This window comes from Copidosoma floridanum, unplaced genomic scaffold (assembly GCF_036245765.1).
Source record: "Copidosoma floridanum isolate Cflo_tuat_1 unplaced genomic scaffold, Cflo_Japanese_pri ptg000020l, whole genome shotgun sequence".
NCBI classification, from domain to species: Eukaryota; Metazoa; Arthropoda; class Insecta; order Hymenoptera; family Encyrtidae; genus Copidosoma; species Copidosoma floridanum.
Window position 1 is genome coordinate 24,258,515 of NW_028321897.1, and position 8,547 is coordinate 24,267,061.

The window sequence follows — 8,547 nt, forward strand, 5'->3', positions numbered from 1 at the left end:
AGTTCCATAAAGAAAATTTTGAGATAATTAAAAAATTATTAAAAGCCAATAACTATCCATAAAAATTTATTGATACATACATTAAAAAAGAACTGAACATATTACATAAAAAAGATAGTTATAAAAATCATGGTATAACCCCATATAATGACTATATTATCTTACCGTTTTCGAAAGACTATGAATATGAGATAAAGAAGATTTCAAAAAAGTACAATAATAACGTAGTTTTTAAAAAAATTAATAAGATTAACATAAATAATCAATTAGGTAAAGACAAAATAGAACCACGTTACAAACCAAATATAGTGTATAAAATTAATTGTCTAGATTGTCATCGGTATTACAAAGCTCAATCAAGTAGAACTCTGCAAACACGAGTTGGTGAACACATGAGAGATGTTTAGAAAAAAGATGACAGATCTGCATTGTATTACCATGTGAAAGATTCAGGACACAATATAGATTTTGAATACAGTAATGTACAGATTTTAGATGTTGAAAATGTAAGGAGGAGGCGTGAGGTATCAGAAATGATACACATAAGTAAAATTATCCATTACTAGAATAGACAATTTGATACACAAAATTTATTAGCAATTTTTAAAGAATTTATCAAAAGTAATTTACACTAGTCGCAGACAACAGCATAATAACTAAATAAATTTTACTCGAGAATATCATTTCATATAGGTCACGCCATCTCTAAAGCATACAGTAACCATTTTAACTCTTGCACATGTATGTATTGGTATTGGTCCTGCCTCAAAGATACCTGTCCTCGGTATAGAAATTAATTTTCGTTAGTATGTTCAAGTCGCTTACAGGCTACAGTCAATTAACTAAGATCTCGACAAATGTAAACGATCACGTAAAGCCTGTATACTGTGATATAATTGTAAGTTTTAGTGTTTCAAACTACGAGCGATTGTATGATTGTTAACCTTATTAATAAGTTGTCATGATTTGTATGAAATTTATACTGCTTGAAAAGAGCCTTATTCTAAATTGGCCGAAACGTTGCTTTAATAAATAAATAAAGACCATTTGACAGCATTTCCGTTGGAGTCATACTTTAATGTTAATAATTATCATAATGATATTGATAATGATAATAATGATAATAATGATAATAAAGATAGTAAAAATGATAATGATAATGATGACAATGATGATGAAAATGATGATGATGATGATAATGATCATAAAAATGATAACGATTATAATGATAATAATGATAATAGTGATAATGTTAATGATGATATATTTAATGATGATACTTATGCTGATAATCATAGAAAAGATTATAATTATAAAGATGAAAATAATGATGTCAATAATAATGATAATAATAATGATAATAATAATTATGATGATAATGATGATAATGATGATAATTATAATAATGCTGATGATAAGAACAAAAATAATGATGATGGTAAAAATGTTGATGATGATAATAATGATCATAATAATGATAGAAAAAATGATAATAATGAGCACAATAAAGATAACAATAATAAGAATAATGAATATTGTAGTTATAAAAATAAGAATAATGGATTAAATAATGCTAATGGTTGTAATAATAATAACGATAATGACAGTGATACTAATGATAGTGATAATGATGATAATAATGATGATGACGATGATAACAATGATGATAATGATAATAATAATGATCATAATAATAATAAAAATAATAACATCAATAATTACGATAATGATAATAAAGTTGTTGTTGATAATAATGAGATTCATGAGAATTACGATAATAGTACTAAGAAATTCTATAATTATGATGATGAATTAAATGAAGATGATGCTGATGGGAATAATGATAATAATGATGATTATAATGATGATTATAATAATGTCGATAATGATGATGATCATTATAATAATAATAATAATAATGATTTTGATAATTATGATAGAGATGAGGATGATAATAATGATTCCGATAGAAATAATAATTTAAATGATAATAATAATAATTGAGATAATGATTATGATAAAAATAATATTAATAATGATGATAATGATGTAAAAGATCATTAAAATGACAGTTAAACTGATGTAAATAATGACAATAATTATGATAAAACTGATGATGATAATGATAATGATAATGTTGGTGATAATAATAATGATAATTATGATAATAATGATCATGACAATGATAATAATAATAATGATAATAATGATAATAATAATAATGATAATAATGATGGTGATGATGATGATAATAAATACGATGATGTTGATAATGATGATGATGCTAATAATAATGATAATAATAATAATAATAAGAATGTTAATTATAATGATAGTCACAATAAGATTAATAAAAATCATTTTGATGATTATCATAAGAATGATAATAATGATTATAACAATATTAATTATTATAATAATGATGATGATGGTGATACTCAAGATAATACAAATGACGATAGTGATAATAATGATCATACTGAAGATAGAGATACTGATGATAGAAATGAAGATAAAAAAGATAATGACGATAATAATGATAATAATAATAACTTTAATGATTATAATAAAGATGATAATTTTAATAATCATGATAATGTTAAAAAGGATAACGATAATAATGATATAATAATAATATCAAAGATAATAATAAAAATAATGATAGTAATAATAATGATAATAATAATGATGAAGATGATAAAAATAATAATATTATTGATAATGATGATGATGGAAATAATGATGATAATGATAATAATAATAGTAATGATAACGATTATAATAATGATAATGATAATGGTGATAATGATAATGAGGAAAATTTCAATAATGATACTTATGCTGTTATTGATTATAAATATAATAATGATAAATATAATAATAATATTGTTGATAATAAAGATAATGATAATGATGATAATGATAATAATGATGATAACAATAATGATAATGATTGTGATGATAACAATAATGATGATATAAATCATAATAATTATTATAATGATGGTCTGAGTGATAATGATGATAATTATAATTATGATCATGATAATGACGATAATAATATTGATAATGTCAATGATAATAATATTTATGATAACAATGAGGATAATGATAAGAACTATAATAAAAATAATGATAATAATTATAATAATGATACTTATGACAAAAATAAAAATAATAATTTTTATAATAATAATAATAATAATATTTATCATAATAATCGTGATAATAATGATAAGAATAATACTAATGTAATGATTATAATTATGATGATGATTATGATACTGATAATAATTATCATAATGATTATGATAATGATAAAGGTGATAATGATGAAAATTATGATAATGATCATAATGATTATGACAATTAATATGCAAATAATAATGATAATAAGATGACAATAATAATAAAAACGATTCTGATCATAAGGGAAATAATAATTATAAATTAAATAATGATGATGTTAATAATAATTATGATATTAATGATAATGGTTGTAATAATAATAATAATGACAGATATAATAATGATGATAATAATTATAATAATAATAATAAATTAAATGATAATGATAATGTTGTTGATAATAATGAAATGATTAAGGTTTACGATGATGAAAATAAAAATTTCGATGATTATGATAATTAATCAGATGATAATAAGGCTGTTTAAAATAATAATGATGAGGAAGATAATAATGATAATCATGATAATGATGATAATGTTGATAATAATTATGACAATAATGTAATTAATGATTTTGATTATGATGATGAAGATAAGGATTATGATGATGATAATAATGATAATAATGATTTAAAAAATAATCATAACGGTTGTAGTAACGATCATAATAATGATGATGTCGGTCATGATGATGATGATGATAAAGTTAATAATAATGACAGTGATAATGATGTGAATAATAATAAAAATTATGATAATAATGATGATGATCATAATAAAGATAAAAATGATGATGATAATATAAAAAATGATTATGATGTTCTTTTTGATGATGATAATAGTGATAATTATTATTTTAATGATTATGATGATGCTGGCAATACTGATATTGATGATGATAATAGATATGATCATAGAAGAGATGATAGTTAAAATGATGATGATAATTTTATAGACAATGATAATAATAATTATAATTATTAATATTTTGATAATCATAGTGAGAATTATAATGATGAAAATACTAATTATAATAATGAGCATGCTGATCATGATAATAATGATGATAATAATGATAATAATGATGATAATAATGATAATAATGATGATAATAATGATAATGATAGTAATAATAATAATTTTTAAAATAATAATAATACTGGTTGCAATGAAAATAATAAAAATGATGGTGATAATGATGATGATGTTAATAATGATTATAATGACAATATTAATGATGATAATGATAAAAGTAATAATAATAATGATAATAATAATGTCGCTGATGATGATAAAGATGACAATGATGATAATGATAATGATGATGATAATCATACTAATGATAATAATGATAATGATAAAAATGTTGATAAAAATGATAATAAAAATAAAATTAATGATGAATATTTTGATGATGATTATGATCAGAATGCTGATAATGATAATAATGATAGTGATATTGATGATAATGATGATGATGATGATAATAATGATAGTGATAATGATGATCATGATGATTATGATGATGATATAAATGATGATGATAATAATGACGATGATGAATAAGATGATAATGATGATAATAATTATTATAATGATTATGATTATAACAATAATAATATTTATTAAAATCACAATGATGTTTTTGTTCATGATAATGAGACGAATAAGGATTACGATGATGGTTATAAAAATTTCTATGATTATGCTGATGAATCAGATGATGATGATGCAGATGGAATTAATGATGATTATAATGATTATAATGATAAATATGATAATGATAATAATGATGATCATAATTATGATGATAATAATGATAATAATTCTGATAATATCGATCAAGATGATAACGATGATAATAATTATTAAAAGTATAATCATAATGGTTGTGAAAATGACTATGATGATGATGATGGTGATGATGATGATGACGTTAAAGTTAATGATAATGACAATGATAATGATGATGATGATGATAATAATAATGACGATAATAATGATGATGATGATGATAATGATGATAATGATGATAATGATGCTGATATTGATCAAGAAGATAATGATAATAATGTTATTGATGATAATGATAATGATGATAATGATGATGATGATGATGATGATGATATTGATGAGGATAATAATGATAATAATGAAGATAATTATGTTAATGATGATAGTTATGTGTACGACGATAATGATGATCACGACGATAATGATAATCATGATGATTATAATAATAAAAATGGCGATGATGATGATATTGACAATGGAAATTTTTATTAGGATTACGATGTTGATAATAATAATTGTGATGACGAAGACGATGTTCATGATAATGATGATTTTATTAATAATGATTATGATAGTTTTGATTAGAGTTACAACGATGATGATAATAATGTTAAACATGATAAGGATGATGATGATGATAATTTTTATGAAGATTACGATGATAATGATAATTATGTTATTGAGGATGAGGATAATGATAATAATGTTAATGGTTTCGATAATTAAGATAATGATAACGATGATTATCATGACGACAATAGTAATGATTTTAACTATGTCGTTAATAATGATGACCAAGATAATTATAATAATGATGAAAATAATATCGATAATTATGATGATAATGATGATAATAATAGTAATCATTATAATGATGTTGATTATTACGACGATGATGCTGGCGCTAATAATGACAATGAAGATTAAAATTTTGATTAAGATTACGATCATAATGAGAATAATGTTATATGGATGATAATGACGAAGATAATTTTTATTAAGATTATGATGATGATGATAATAATGTTAATAATAATGACAATAATTATTATAATGATAATAATTCTAATAATGAAGATAATGATAATTATGATTATTATGGTGACGATAGTAATGATTTAAATAATAACGTCAAGGATGATGACTATGATAATGATGATAATGACAATGATGATGATAATAATGACGATAAATATAATATTTATGTTGATGATAATGATGATGAACATGATAATGATGATAATGATGATAATGACAATTATCATATAGATTACAATAATAATGATAATGATATCGATTATGATAATAATGAGAATAATGATGATGTTTATTATGATAATGATGATGGTAATGCCTGTAATAATGATAATGATTCCCACGATAATGAAACTTATGATGATTATGATGATAATAATGACAATGAAAATTTTAATTAAGATAACGATGAAGATTATAATAATGTTGAAGATAATAATGATGATGATGATGATGATCATAATGATTATGATGATTATATTAACTATAATAATAATTATTTGGTTCAAGATTACGATAGTGGTAATAATAATGTTATTAAGGATGATGATAATAATAATAATGTTTGTTCGAGGCGTTTTTGTTAGCACATTCTAGGCTCGGATAGGGTGGTTGGGAAGACACAAGAAAACACAATAAAATTAAACAGCATTAAACAACAACTCTTATTGTCACTTAAAGGCCAAGAAAAATCACAGTTGTTATTTACAAAAATAGTAAAGTTCAAAATAATACAAAAAAAAAGAAATAATGTATATAGTCTTAAAGCAATGAATTATTGAAATATATAAAATTGAAGATTGCAGAAAGAAAAATGTCAAGTTGAATAACACAACATGTCAACACACACTGGCCTTGAGCTCGCAAGAGAGTTTGAAAGTTATTTAAATGAATGTGAAAATGAAAGCACTGATATAATATAACTGATTGAAATATTGATTAACGAAAAACGATCGTGTGTAGAAATGCATAATTACTGTCTGTAGAAATACACAATCACTGTCTGTAGAAATATTAAAGAGTTTTACTGAATCTTGCTGTTAATAATCACTGGTAGTTTGATGAGATTAACTATTTCAGCTAGTCTGCAGATTGTGCAGTGAGCAACTCAAATAAAGCACTAAGTGCACTGCACTGCACAACTGAGTTTTGTTCACTGTATTGAGAGAGTTGATCAGAAGATTTGCATTAGCATTTAAGGTGATGTATGCACCTTAGAATGCTAAAGTTTGGCAACGCAAATTAGGAGAGTCTATTCCCGACGAGAGCTGAGTATAATCTGGCACTAACAGTATACAAAGCTTGCCGCATGAATACGCACACACACACTCTTGCAGCGCGCCAAGTCGACCAAGTGCACACGCGCAGAGCGTTGAGCCGACAGAGACTACAAGTGTACACACTGTACACAAAAGCCGGGCCTACTGTTGGTCGCTCTTATTTTTAACATTCTGCCCACCATCAGTCAACGGCTGACAACAGCGGTAGACCGGCAGTGGCACCAACTTGTGAATTGGTCTCCTGAGCGCGCCCACTGAGGTCTTGAGAGTCACCACTCTAACTTGGCCATCCTTGCCTAGGTGGACGTTGACAACTTTGGCCAGCGGCCACTTTCCTGATGGAAGAGTCTCACTAGTTATAAGCACCAATAAGCCTGTCTTAATTTCATGAGCTGGAGTATGCCACTTGGAGATTGAGTTTAATCTAAGAAAGTACTGTGTAGACCACTGCTTCCAAAACCTTTGTTTTTGAGCTTGGATCAGCTGCCAGCGAGTGAGCCTTGCTGGAGATAAATCCAACAAGCTCGGCTCTGGTGGTAAGTTTTGCGCCGATCTAAGAAGTGTCCTGGAGTAAGCGTGTCTAAATCCTCTGGATCATTGGTAAGTGGTTCTAGTGGTCTAAAGTTGAGTATTGCTTCGATTTAAGTGAGCAACGGCGTGATCTCTTCGAGCGTGTAAAGGGTCTCTTCCATAGTCCGATGAAGATGGTGTTTCATCGTTTTCACTACTGCCTCCCATTTTTCCCCCATGTGAGGAGCAGCTGAAGGGTTGAAGTGCCATGACGTTTTATCTTGGGCGAGCATGGCTGATGGATGACAATTTTGACTGATTTCTTTTGAGTATAACTGTTGAAGAGCCCTGTCTGCACCAACGAAGTTCGTCCCACAATAAGAATACAACTTAAATGGACGTTTTTGACGTGAGACAAATCGCCAATACGCTGACAAGAATCCTTTGGTAGAGTAATCTGTCACTGCTTCGAGATGCACAGCAGAGATCAAAAAACACACGAACACCAACCCTTGTTCGTTTTCGACCCTCTGCCGCGCCAAGATTTGAGATGTATTGGACCTGCGTAGTCGATACCTTTGTGAGCAAACGGTCTGGAGGGAGTCACCCTGGCCTCGGGTAACTGTCCTATGAGTTGTTGTGCTCTTTGTGCCCAGTACCTGGCACATTTTAAACAGTAGAGGATTCTGGATAGGATGGGGGCCCTTACACCGATAATTCAAAACTCTTAACGAGTTTT